Genomic DNA, 14,476 nt, shown 5'->3' with positions numbered 1-14,476 from the left:
TTGTTATGGTACGTGGCGGGTTATGGCTGAAATCCAGTGCAATGACGCTCCTGCGGTAATAGACGTTCCAGCCCTGTATTCCAGCCCTAACCATAACCTTATTCCTGACCTTAAACAGGACTTTAATGAGGTTAAATAGCGTGTTCGTAAGCGATTGGAAGAAAAAGAGCGAACATGTGTAGATTGAGTCCAGACGGTTCTCATATGTCGTCATTTTTCCGAGGTCGTCATTTAGGAACGTGGTGGGTAGCCAAATACGTAATATGTTGACGATTTGTCACCTAGCGTAAAACGTTACGCTTTGGGAGTGAGAACGTGTGGTGTGTAACTGATGGCACCACTAAAGCTGCAGCAGTGAATAGACCTGCTTTTACAGTTTGCATGCTGATGCTGGTGCATGACTTTCCAAGGGGTAAATAATATCCCTCTTCGAAGTACATAAAAGCACATGTAAGCAGATGATAACTGGTGTTGAGTGAACCAAAGAAGAATAATTGCCATATCATGCAGCAAATGTGAGAGTGGTTCACCCAGCGGTAAACTGAGTGGGCAAGAAATAAACAGTTTTCCCTGTTCATGGGGAAGTGCGTGTGATTGGTGGTTTATAGCAGTGATGATGCAGAGGGGCTAATGGACTGCAGCCAGCTAGTTTCCGTCTTGAACTTTCACGGATCATCACAGATGTGTACAACTATGTTATGATTACCAGTGGCAGTGACATTAACAGCAGTGCTACACAGACTTCTTACTCTGCATCGCTTGATTCATCAGTAAGAAGCTTTAGCAAGTAAGGCAGATGTGTTCTATAAACATTTTCAGTGTCTTAAAGATTATATATCTGAAAAGAAATATATGTTCTTGTGCACTTGTTCTTCTCTGACCTAACACAGGCACACATGTTGTAATTCTGTAACACTCTCAGCTTCAGCAGCAGCAGTCAAGATGTATCAGATATCATTTGGATCAGACGGTGCATCCATTTCTACCATGGCCATTGAGAACAAACAGCTCGCCTCCTTGACAAACACTCGTCCTCCCTGCCACATGCACCCCTACTCTTGATTACCAGGAAGATGCAGCGTAGAGCCAGGCCTATTATTTCCAATTTCTCCTGGAGAAAGTTAATCTAATGAGCATTATCGGCAGCTAATGGGAATTATAATTAGTCAGATGCAGCAGATTATCTGCGCATAATTAGCTGTGTCTGTCAGCTCCAATTAGCATGACAGGAATTAGGAGACTTTGGAGTTCGTAGCAGGAAGGGAGGAGAGGGGGAGAGTGAAGGAGGAGGGCAAGGAGACGGAGAGATAGTAGAGGTGGGGAAGGAGAGAGGGAGACGAGAACAGCAGGGGGAGGGGAGGGGAGGTGTGGGTCTTTTTGGGAGAGGCAGGTTTTTGGCTCTGAACTCAGCCATGTGTTAACTAGAAGAAATCTGTACAGAAAGTAGGATGAAAAAATAATAATTTTTGCGTGCATAAAGGAATGGTGTTGATGGGTTTCAGACAGAGAGGGGACTGCGGCAAAGACAAGGAAGACATGGACATGCGGAAGGGCGTTGAGGTAGTTAAAAACGATCCTGTTACGCAGTACGTATCCATCAGCCGCCATGGGTGTTGTCAGATTGCCCTTGAGCATCACATTGAACCTCAATCAATAAAAATCTTTCAGGATGACCATGACAGTTAATGAAAATTAAAAATAGTGCGAACGAAATGAATCACTACATGCATAGAGGTTACTTTAGAAAACTGCTCTGCAGGACCACTACCACTTAGGGTTAAAGTCGTATCATCACGATCAAATGTTTATTAAATAAAAACACCAAATCCATAACAGCTATGAGCAATATGTTCAAAACAGAATAGCTTTTCATTGACTTAACTGATTAAATCACACGCTGTTGTTAATGAAAATATTACAAGGCAGTGATGAGGCAGCTTTATTATGCATTAGTCCAGCAGTATTCATATGCCCTATGGGACTAAACAGTGATCTTTTTCTAATGTAGGTCCAGTGTAAGAGATGACGGACAGGCCTAATATCCCAAGTCAGTTGTATGTATTTAAAAATTCCTTTTAAATCCAGAGTTCCTCTTCATTTTTCATTTGGAAGAGAGAAAACACTACTAACAACTAATATGCTATTTCTGTGACAAGGATACCTAAGGTAGTCTTTCTATGTTACATATTAGCCAATTGTAATCTTTACTATATCCTCCATTGTACCTGGCAAGGTTCCTTCATGGCCAGCATTGGAAACAGGGACAGCTACTATGTCTTTCAACCTGCAGATTGCATGTAAGAGTGAAATACAAATTTGTCCTCTTGAAAGTGCATCCGTTGATTTGTGGAGACCCATGAGCAATTAAACAAGCTGTAAAGCTGCTCTATAGCACTGAACACCTTTTAAAGCGGTGCTTTTACAGCTAATGTGTTACCAGACAGCCATCTACTGAAGTGCATGGGCATTTTTATCATTTATTTGTCATTGTGGTCCAGGTGGTTTGATAAATATGTCTAAAAGCATTACTCTTTTTACTCTGGTTTGGTCTCACCTAATCCGTAGGAAAATTATCTGGCACTTTAGGAGCTAAATGCTTCACTGTGTTCATCGTCTACTTGCTGACTTACTTATTGGGATTATTAGACCTGCTTACACTTGGAAGTAAAAAACCAAAATCAAGCTGAGAGCCCGTCTGCAACACTGTGTAACTTTAAGACCAGTTTGAATGCCTGCTTTCTGCTTTCTTTAGTAGGCAGCTTTTCTGTGACTTGTCATATTTTATATTTTTTACATTCAGTTGCAGTTTTGTTAAGTTCACACCAGTTTGAGATGATTCGAGTTTTGTGACATCATTCTGTGTTCATAAAAGGATGGGCATCGTCAGCAACAATACTCAGGTAGGCTGTGGTGTTTCAACATTGCTCAGTTGGTACTAAAAGGCCTAAAATGTGACTAGAAATTACACCACGTGCAACAACCTAAACCAAGAAAGCAGTCTGGATTCATGCTTTTTATGTTGTTTATGCCAAATGATGAATATGAAATCTACCATGTGAATGTCCCCAGCAGAAATTAAACTCCAGATCAGGCGCTGTTTTTCCGGTCTTCTATTGTCCAATTTTAGCGAGGCAATGTGAACTATATATATAAGGCAGCACGGTGGTACGGTGGTTAGCACTGTTGCCGCACAGCAAGAAGGTCCTGAGTTCAATTCCACCATCAGGCCGGGGTCTTTCTGTGTGGAGTTTGCATGTTCTCCCCGTGTTTGCGTGGGTTCCCTCCGGGTACTCCGGCGTCCTCCCACCGTCCAAAGACATGCAGCTTGTGGGGATAGGTCATCCAAATTGCCACTAGGTGTGAATGTGCGAGTGAATGTGAGTGCGAATGGTTGTCTGTCCTTGTGTGTTAGCCTTGCGACAGACTGGCGACCTGTCCAGGGTGTACCCCGCCTCTCGCCCTATGACAGCTGGGATAGGCTCCAGCGCCCCCCGCGACCCTGAAAAGGATAAGCGGAAGTGAATGGATGGATGGATGTGAACTATAGCCTCAGCTTCCTGCTCATAGGTGATAGGAGTGGCACCAGTGTGGTCTTCTGCTGCTGTAGCCCATCTGCTACGAGGTTTGATGTGTTCATCATTCAGAAATTCTCTTACTGTGTGCATACCTTAGTTGTAACGAGTGGTTTACTATTAGGTTCTTAAAAGCAGGAAGCTCATCTGATCTCTGAACACCAGCAATGCATTTTCACCCAGAGAGATGGTTGTGTGGGGAAATCCCTTAAGATCAGCAGTTTCTGAAATACTTTTTTACACATTCAGTTTTAACTTCAGCAGGTTGGCTGATTAAATATTTGCGTTAATGAGAAATGAGTGTTTTCGACAGTTAACAAGGTGTTTCTATAAAAGAGCAGGTATGCAAAGCAAACCTGCTGGTTAAAATGGGCTGCAAAGCTGTCAAATTATCTATGGATTTGTCACTTTAAGCAACACTTTTTGCCTTACACAAAGTCTCCCATACAGAACTGTTGACTACAGCATCTATTTGACTGTTTTACTCTGCCTACCTGGGATCCTTTTTGCTTTTGCAGGTACAGATTCTGTGACTCACAACAACAAAATGAAAAAAAACAGCTTGTGACATTAAAAGAACACCAATTTGTCTGGCGTTCCTGCAACTAAACAAACCAATTTGTAATGTTTTTAATCAGCCTCATATTACCAAACCAGCTTCACTGGAAGTCCTCTGGGAACTGTTCTCAATGAACACGTACAGGAAGATACACAGGCAGCTAAATAGCTTTTGATTGAGAAAAGACTGTGTTACATTTGCATAGATTATCTCCATCTATTTGACCAGGCTGTATGTGTCAGTAAAGTGCAGTCTGTAAATAGATGTATTCAACAGCAGGGAGCGGGCGAAAGCCTGAAACGCACACAGCCTCACCCAACCCGTGTTAAACAACGTAAACAACGGCGCACACAAACACAGTTAAGCTAACACGCCTTGCCTGTAAGCAAACACGCCTGCACACATCCTCACACAGACATGTTTGCGGACATAAAACATGCGAGCAGGCACACCGGAACACAAGGGAGGCACAGGATTTCAACTGGTCAAAGTTAATAAAGTAAAGCCTTAAGCTTTTCTTCGGTTGAGGTTATTGATCAGACACGGCTCATATTTACTGATGGATACACAACACTGTGAACTGTAGGTGATATATGTGCTCGCACAGATAAATACCCCCTACAGCCAGTCCGGCACAACTGAAACCACATCAATGCATGCACACGCGCTCCTTTAATACACAAACACACACGCTTCTCCAATCGTCGCTCAAGGCTACTTCCCTCCCCATTGACTCATACTGTGTCAGTGTGTTTCCTGTCGTCCCCGTCTGGCTGTGTTGATGTCTTGGTTCTTTGACAGGCGCACTGAAACTGACAGCATGATTTGTACTCCAGCACAAACATGCCTGGCAACATCAATTCCCGTGGTATGACTGGGAAGCGCCTGGGATTGCCCGTGACTGTGTGTTTTACATTTTTAGGTTAAACTGTAGCACAATGCGCAGCTGGTGAGCCGCTGCGAGTTCAACGCCTCACTCAAGTGCACTTTGTTTAGTGCTGATTATGACTATCATCCATTCCCCTGTGGATTATATAAGTTCCTGGTACTTTAATGTGGTTTGTGTTTGCCTAGGTAACCACAAATCAAAGTCTTTGCAAAAGTTTTCTCTAATTTTCAGTCCAGAGGTTCTATCCGGCCATTTTCGATGAAATGTTTGTGTTGTTTTTCTAAGCAAATTAGCACTAACCTTTGTATCATTAAAGCATTAAAAAGGAATCTAACTCACGGGATGAATCAGTGTTGTATCTAACATAACAGAGAACTTAGCAAAAAAGCTGTTTAAAGTTGTATCTTAAGGGATTGAGAGTAAAAATGAATCGCTTAATTTGTTCCCATTCTACAAAAAATGCCAAATACCACACAGTTTGGCATAAAATTGTATTTTTACAACTGAAAGGAGATTTCCAGAGAGCTATCTCGGAACGGTGTGCAGTGTGTACTTAAAAAAATTTGAGGAAACTGGACAAATGGAAGACCAAAGAAGTGACAGGTCTAAAAAACTATCTATAGCAGATAAATGATATTTGAAAGTGATATGCTTAAGAAATAGGAAAGAAATCAGCAAAGACATGGCACAGGAACTAAGAGATGAATCTGACCCTTCAGCTGATCCATCTACTGTTCACTGACGCCTAATCAGAAATGGACTCATTGGTCGCTGTCAAGAAGCCATTCTTAAGGAAGGGAAACTGTGTCGTTTCTGGGATGCTTAGGACTCAAATTGCACTGTTGGAAATAGTTTATTTCTGTGCATATGCTGTTTTTTTTTTTTGTGCAAATTTGCATTATAATATTTATTTTCGTTTTTCCTGCAGTATATAAAAATTGGTATATTTCAAAAATAAAAATATGAAGATACTCAAAATTAATTTCCTGTGGTGGGAAACTATTTTGTGCAACTTTTTTGTATTTGCAGTTTTGAGGGATAAGCCTCTTAAATTTCTCTAATTTATATGTTAAAAAAACAAAAGCGATTTTTAATTTTTTTGTAGTTTATTGCACTTTTTTGCAGTTTATGTAATTACTATGCACTTAATGCATACATATTATTAAAATTTGGGCTATCATGGTTGTATTGATGTATATCAACTTGAAATGCTCCCAAAAATGACACTACAACATGTAAAAATATAATATAAGCTCTGGCAGACTTGGTTCTATGGTAGGTCTTAAAGGGTTAATACCACCTCTAAAAGTGTCTGATTGAAACATCAATTTTTTAGCATGACAATGATCACACATACCTTCCCAGTGCTTGATAGAAAAATACACAGTGGAACACTATCAGTCTATCAGAGCCGGGACCTTATCATTATTGAAGCAGTGTGGGATCATCTCGACAGAAAATGCAACAAAAGGCAGCCAACACATCCAAATAAGAGCTTTCAATGTCTTTGCAGAAGCCTGGAGAACTATTGTTTCATACGAAAAATGTACTTTTACCCTTGTTAGAACTGAAAAAACTCTGTTTTGACTTATACACTGTATTTTCATGTTTCAATAAATTGCTGCATCTGTCTCCCATTTTTTCAGCAAAGTAAGTAAAGAAATCATTCGAGACTTTTGGGCAGTACTGTATTCTTGTTTAAATTGGTTTTGCGCATCATTGTTGTACAGTAAGCAGTACTCTACTACTGGTTTTGTCTGGCACGCCTGTGTAAGCAGAGATTAGCTCTAGCACTGGACATCAGTACAATACAATTTCAGTTGATTTTTAACATAAATTGCATCTAATCTCACAAAGATGGATATTTGTACAAAGAATTATGTTGTGTGATTGAGATTGGAAGTAGAATAAACTGGAAAAACTTTTGATAAATCTGAATGAAAAGAGCATAACAAAGGCTGTGTGCAGGCAGTAAATTCTAAAGAAAAATTAAAGCCCCAATTTTAGTGGCCCAAACAGGGAAAGTAAACTTGGGGAATTCAAAGGGGCAAGCAGGGAGTGGTGAAAGACAGTGTGACAGACAACAAGGAGAAAGACTAAATGTATGCAACGAATTAATCAAAAACAGCAAGGAGAGGTGGGAGGTAAATCAAGCTAAATGATAAATGAAATAGGAAATAACACAAGAGATAACTGAAAGTTAACTTAAAAGTATTTACTGAAAATATTTGAGGATGCTCATTTTGTATTAATTAACGTTAAAAGATGTATGTATGTGGTTTTTGCACAGTCTGCAATAATATATTTGAATGTTACATAAGGACTTCAAAGTCTTTTAGCCTTTGTAACAGATTTTCTAAATGAGCCTCCAGACACCATAAGGGGGGAATTTACATCTCCAGTCACAATGTTTGGTCATTTTGATTGGAAGGCAGGAGAAGCCTCGCCACAAATCGATTCGTGCCTGCGAGGGTGGGCATGGTTCAAGCTGCACTGAGCCTCCCAGAGTTGAGTGTGTGTCTTCTGGGCAAAATCTGTGGATTAAGGGAGGCCTGAACTTGAAACAGGAAAGGACAGAGCAGTCAATAACACACTGATTAATGATAATGGCATTCAAGCCAGGGGGATAATCTTTCTAAGCTCTTTTTATCTAAAGACCGATTGACTGAAAACATGGAGGACAGAAAGAAAATGCACCAATTCCCAAGCAAACCAGGGGCTTCCAAAGAGGGTAAATGTTTGTTTGTGTCTTCAGTTTTTATAAGAGGGATTAAAAATGCATCAGCTGTCATTGCATGCCACAGTTATGAGTTGGCTGAAAACAATGTGGATTTTGTGCTCAAGTTATTTGCGTGCCTTAGATTTTTTTCTAGCTTGGATGTTTTTTTCTCTTTAGGGAATATTTAAACAAAAACAATCATTGTATTGCCTTTTTTTGCCAGCACAAATTCTTGGAACTTTCTGGATGTGAATATATGCATGATGCCTTCACACAGCGCTTCGGGATACCATTTATTTTGATAAGCGCCAATATTTTCTTCCACCGAGTGTCCGTATTACCCCACAAATGCATCATCTATCTGTGCATCCATCAGTGCAATCTTCTGTCACCTTGCTACAAGATATGATCATAAAAGCCTCACTCATTATAATAACAAATACCCTCCTCCTGTTCTACCCCCTTTATCAAATGCTTATTGACAGGGATGAAATGGAAATGATTGCTTATCCTGGTATTTAGTGTCAATCTGGCATATCTGAGCCTTGGAGGCTCAGAAATTTGTGGTCCTCGTGGTCAGGCCTTTTCCACTCACCTATGGATTTTGCCACAAGTGGTGCCTAATTTATGCAGCGCCATGAATGCAATTATTCTGTATGTCCACAGCTCTGAAGAGCCTCGGGGACGCTGACAGTCTCAAGAAGGATTGGTTGCCACTCGTAGTGTTTATCTGAGGAGCTTGTCATCAGTGTGTGGATTGGAGATGGATGTTCTGCTTTCAATTTGGTGGAAGAGGACTGCTGAGCTTTCTGAACTTAGGGGCCCTGTGGGTTGGGATGCTGCCTTCCATCCCTTTATCCGTTATCCTATACTTCTTCAATTTCCACCCTTTTTGGTGCAATTTCTCTGATCTCAGAAGGGAGGCAGTTCACCCCTTCATCCTTGTCTCTTCACCTCTCCTGCCCTCCGCTTCATCTCTCTATCCCCACCTTCATTTCTTCCTCTCACCTTCCTCTCAGTCTCTCATTCAAGGGGCCAAGCACCGACTCTTGGCCCCTTGCTTCCCGTTCGATTGGCCCAATAGTTTATTCACTTCACCCAGACACAAAAGACATCAAGCTGACTGATCAGCGGGCAGGAGCCAGGGCACGACTGATCAATGAGGCCTTGGGCAGAGAGGAGGAGGAGTTAGGAGGATGGATGGAGGAGAGAGGCCAGCGGGGGAGAAGGTGGGAGGGGGGAGTGGACAGGTAGGCTGACAGACGCACAATCAGCGGGCCAATCGATGGGAACTTTTGCTGAGCTCAGATAAGAGTGTGCTGCTCGTTCAGGACATACAAACAGATCCTCACTGACAGGAGCTTTTGTTTCCTCATTCTCATGAGCTTTATGCTTCTCTAGGTGACACAAGTACAAAACCCCCGCAAAACTGAAGGAAAATTTTGGTGCAGTACATAAAACAGAAAGATAGCATCTGATAGATTTGTTTATTTAAGCCCCGTCGCTTCCAAATCCTGTACTCTGTTCTACAGATGTACAAAAAAACATAACAGAAAATGTGCTAATGTGGTGTGATGAATGCCCTCTCCATAATCAAATTGTGTGTGTGTGTGTGTGTGTGTGTGTGTGTGTGTGTGTGTGTGTGTGTGTGTGTGTGTGTGTGTGTGTGTGTGTGTGTGTGTGTGTGTGTGTGTGTGTGTGTGTGTAAGTGTATTTGGGAGGGAGCATTGATTGGACTCCATTCATGCTTTTGTTTGTCTGTCCATCACAGTAATAGTGCAGGCATTGATTTAATATATAGGAAAACAGTGCAAACACATGAGTGTTTGCAATTGTCTTTTTTTTTTACTACTTTCAAATGCAAATGCATTTGTTAGGAGAATTTTTCAAGTAACTGTGCCTTGAAATAAACCTTGTAATTTCATTTGCATTACAGATGGGTATTGCAGCGAGGCACCTTTTTCTGCTGGAATGAAATCAAAGACAAAGCAGTGGTAGTAAAAACCTAAGCAGTGAAAATCAACAGTGAAACTGTTCCTTATAGTATCACTAAAATCAAATAAAGTTAAACCTTTTGATATTAGCAGTGACATAAAGTGATTGTGTAACGTGAGGAGAGCTGCTAAAATTTCACTGAATTGTTAAACACCTAATTACAATCTGGTGACTCAAATTCTGTGTCCTAAACCCATTTACTGTGTCAGTGAACCGAAGTCTTACATTAGTTTATTTAGTAGGAAAAACTAATGTTATGTCATGAATATAAACATACAAAGTCTTTATGGATTCTCAAGAACTTATTCCGTTAAAATATATATAGAAAAAATGCACCTGTTTGTGAAAGCCAATGGGGCGCCACCATCTTGAATAGAGTAGCTGAGTTGAACAGTTCCACCTAATTGCATTTATTTGTATGGGGCTAAAGACCATCCACATACATAGTTTACATACATACAAACTATATATTACAATTCATCATTTGTATATGCATATTTTCTCATTTCATCTCTTACCATAGCCTTCTATCTCCTCTCTCATCCTCATCTTCATCCTCCTCACCTCAACCTCCACCTCCCAAATTAAAGTCAGAGCTTTAACACACAAAAACATCCTTAAACATGCATATTTATTCCTGAGTTTTCCTTATTCCTTGTTGTCAGCATATTAGACATGTGACCCTCCGATCATGAGGATCCCACTTGATTATATTCTCACAGCATGTGAGAGTTTATTTACTACGTGATGTTTGATCCACTTAAAGAAAGTTTCACTAACAGCAGCTAACCGAGACTAACAGCAGCTAAGAACGACAAAAAAAGCAACGCTTATCAACAGAAAAGTTCAGCACATACTCAACGGCTCTCCTGACTCGGCTGTCTACCAACAGAAGACATGGATGCCAGCTGAGGTAGGCAGTGGACTGACAGTCTACACTCACAACAGACGAACGGCAGCCAGTGTTTTTTGTCCTACAGCAGCTACTGTAGCTAGGATTATGCACTTGATTTGGGATGGGTAAGAAACAGTCAGTACAGTTGACTGTAATCTGCAATCCAATGAGTGATAAGATTTTACACACTTTACCTTTAAGCAAGCATTTCCTCATTTTCAGAATGTTTTAAAATTATAATCAAATAAAAGGATGAGTGCAGAACAAAAACTTTTAAGCAACTGTGACCACTACAGCCACGGCCTATTTAGAAATCAAATATTGAAAAAATCTGAATTTAATAAATGTTTACATTTTATTTAGAAGGCTTAAAAAAACCTTTATATCTCATAAACTGTTTTTTTTGGCTTTTACTTATAGAACATGCATGTTTAATTTCTAGTTAATTATTTATAACTCTTAAATGAAAACAGAGTCTCATGAGACTTGCACCTACCACATAACAACTTACAACAATTTCTTTTTCAACCATCAGGGATCTCCAAACTTTAGTGTTAGAGCTTCATTTGGCTCTTTTGACCAACTTTTTGCCCATTAAGACTTTAATTTTTTTTATCAATGCTTTAAGTAATTCCTGGATTTCTCCACTTATAAAAGTGAAATTTTTCGAAGTGCACTGCCCGTACCTCCAAGTCCTCACCTTGTCGATGTAAAAAGTCAGATGTTTACAGCTGGCCACTTCCTTGTGCCTCCATCAGAGTCAGCTTGCTGTTGTGGAAACAAAGACTCACCAGTTGTTTACCTGCCTGCCCACTCTCCACTGATCACACCTCAAGTTTCCTGGAAGCCTGCCTGCCCACCTGCAACCCCTCCAATGCAATCATCATCCACTCTAGTGAATAAGGCCTCAGAGACTCTTAACCATTCACCTTCACAAATCGCCATATTCATTCAGCCTTTATTAATAACCTGGTTCCCTGGAACCCTGCTGGAACATGCTCCAGTTCCACAGCCCAAAAACAGGACACCTAAATGTGAAGCTGCTGAGGAAATGTAGAATTTAACTGTATGCAGGCAGATTTGTTTGCCTCAAACACTAATACCTCATTCGTGAGCTCGACCTGCAGCTGGTCTTTAGCCAAAATTACAGCAAATGCTTTTTTCTTCTACTAGTTTTAAAGCTGTTAGATGTTACCTGGAAAATAGATTCATTTATGCAAACTGATCTGTTGACAGCAGATTCATTTGCAAAAAAAAAAAAAAAGTAGACTATTGAAACTCAGATGTTCTCCAGCTGATGTAGATTGGAGCTGTGATACCGTCATAGTGGCCTGGATACCTTCGTAGCTATTCAGTTTTAAAGTAGTCCTACGCATGCGAATATTTTTTGGTAAATGTTGCCTTTTTAGTGTATATAAATGTCGCGGGGTCCTCTCCTAAACTTCTCCCGAACAAATGCAGGCGTAGTCAGGAAGCATTCAGTGTGGATAATTTATTCTGCCGGCCTCCCAGGTGCACAAAAGATTATTTACAAAGAAAATAGGAAACTAACTTAAGTCAACACAAAACAAACATCTATATACAAACCACAGTCTGCATGTTACCCTCTCTGTAACATCTCACTGAAAGAACCCAGGTAGGCCCTGGCAGCCTTCTTTTGAGCCCGTTCTCACTCCCGAGGCGTAACATGCCGACGTTTTGTCACGTCCCGCGGCGTTCCTGATGAACGCAAAAGGAGACCTTCAGCGGCGGGTTATGGCTGAAATCCAGTGTAATGACGCTCCTGCGGTAATAGACGTTCTAGCCCTGTATTCCAGCCCTAAACCTAACCTTATCCCTAGCCCTAACCATAACCTTTTTCCTGATCTTAACCAGGACTTTAATGGTGTTAAATAGCGTGTTTCTAAGCGATTTGAAGAAAAAGAGCTTGAGTCCATACGGTTCTCATATTTCCTCATTTTTCCGAGGTCGTCATTTAAGAACGTGGTGGGTAGCCGAAAACGTAATATGTTGACGATTTGTCACCTAGCGTAAAATGTTACGCTTTGGGAGTGAGAACGTGTTGTTCTTTTATACCCCATGGCCCCTCCCACTAGGCATAATAGTCATCTCTTTATTATTTCTTTTCCCAAACACTCTTTCCCCCTCAGCTTATTTCCAGCTGTATTCCTACAATACATATATGTATATACAGACATTTATGGCCAATTCCAGGCAGCCTACAGTGTTTCACAATAACAAAAAAACAAACAAAAAAAATAATGCAGTTCACGTGACCTTTCAAGCGCGCGCGAACCCACTATTTGAACCCCGGAACACCATACCATCGGCTTGCGTAACCCCCGTATAATCGGCGATCACAGCGAGTCTACGCGACCGGCTTTATTAAAGGTACGTGGGAAAATATGTTGGCCAGCCTCTGCGCCGCTCAAAATATACCTCTCACCCCTTTTTGTTTCTCTGCCCGGTCGACGAAAAGACGCGCAGTCACGGTAATTGTAGAAACTAATGGTGGTGGTGCGTGTATGCAGATCAGCTGTCTGCGGCCCGGGACTGTGTAACTCCGTCACAATAAACTAATTTAAAAATTAAAGTATAATCATACAATATAATCTTACCAAATACATGTATCACTGTAATAAAAATTGCATAATCATATACAGGACACTGCAGGGATTTGCTTGTTAAAAGATTCGATATAGGGTCAAGTATGTTTTGTTGCTTCCATGGTGATAAGAAATGCCTTTTTGACAGTAAAGGCTGCTGGGAATGAGGCACATGGGACACACAACAATGTGAGAATGCCTCAGACGAGCTGGGTTACAAATGTTGCAGTAAATCTTTGGCCATATACAGACGCCAGGCTGTGAAAAATAACTTCTATCAGTCACTGTTTTTAATTTTGTAGATTTACAAGTTGACTGTTTTCTTTTTGATGCAGTGTGTGTAATGAATTCCCAGCAGTGTTGTCACTTGTACCACTTGCGTGTTTGGCCTGAAAATGTTGTTTGGTTTTGATAAAGCTGGTTTGATGTGATTGTTTGATTTTGCCAGGAGAGACTGAGGTTGTGTGAATGCAGTTTGGAAAGTGGTTTATGGTTTTGAGAAATGAAAACAAAAAAGCAAAAACAAACCCTGATGAACCACAGAGAATTATCACCAGACTCTGCTGCCCGAGCTTTATAATCCTCATAATTTCATATTGTCTGGTTTGTTTTGGTTTTACTGTTTTGGTTCACGCGGCTCTCTCATCAGCCCCATTTTCATTCAGTGCAAAGATGCTGATAAAGTCATTTTACACTTTTTACCCAGTGCTAAATGTCAGATAGACAGAATTAGTGGCTGACCGGTGAGGAAAGATTTGTATTTTTTTGAGGCTGGCGCATCAGGTATTTCTGCAGATTTGGTGGAGATTGAAGCCTGAAGTAGATTGAAAACTGAACTAGAGTTTGTCAGCTGTCCAGAAACACTTGAAACTCCAGATTATTGCTCATGTTTCTGTGTGTGATCAGTAAATGTTGCTGGCTAACACAGTTCCTGTTTATAACACCACGGTATGCACTTTCTGAGGAGTTCACAGCTTGTGCCAAAGCAACAAGATGGCCAGAAATGTAACTGATGCTGAGTTCTATATAAAGTTGTTTATCAACAGTGAATAATCTCTCTGCTGCTGGGTAATGGACTGTGAAGATAGAGAAAGGCAGCAGATTAAAGAGCTATATCTCCAGCACTGTCATATTTTTGTTTTTGATCACTAGGACTTTAACCTAGGGGTGGGTTTTTATAATCGATTTATCGATTAAAATCGATTCTGGCTTGGATAACGTAAAATCGATTCATTAAAATC

The sequence above is a fragment of the Neolamprologus brichardi genome, chromosome 17 (genome assembly GCF_056152115.1).
Source record: "Neolamprologus brichardi isolate AB-2024 chromosome 17, ASM5615211v1, whole genome shotgun sequence".
Classification (NCBI taxonomy): domain Eukaryota; kingdom Metazoa; phylum Chordata; class Actinopteri; order Cichliformes; family Cichlidae; genus Neolamprologus; species Neolamprologus brichardi.
Note: the sequence above shows the minus strand (reverse complement) of the source record.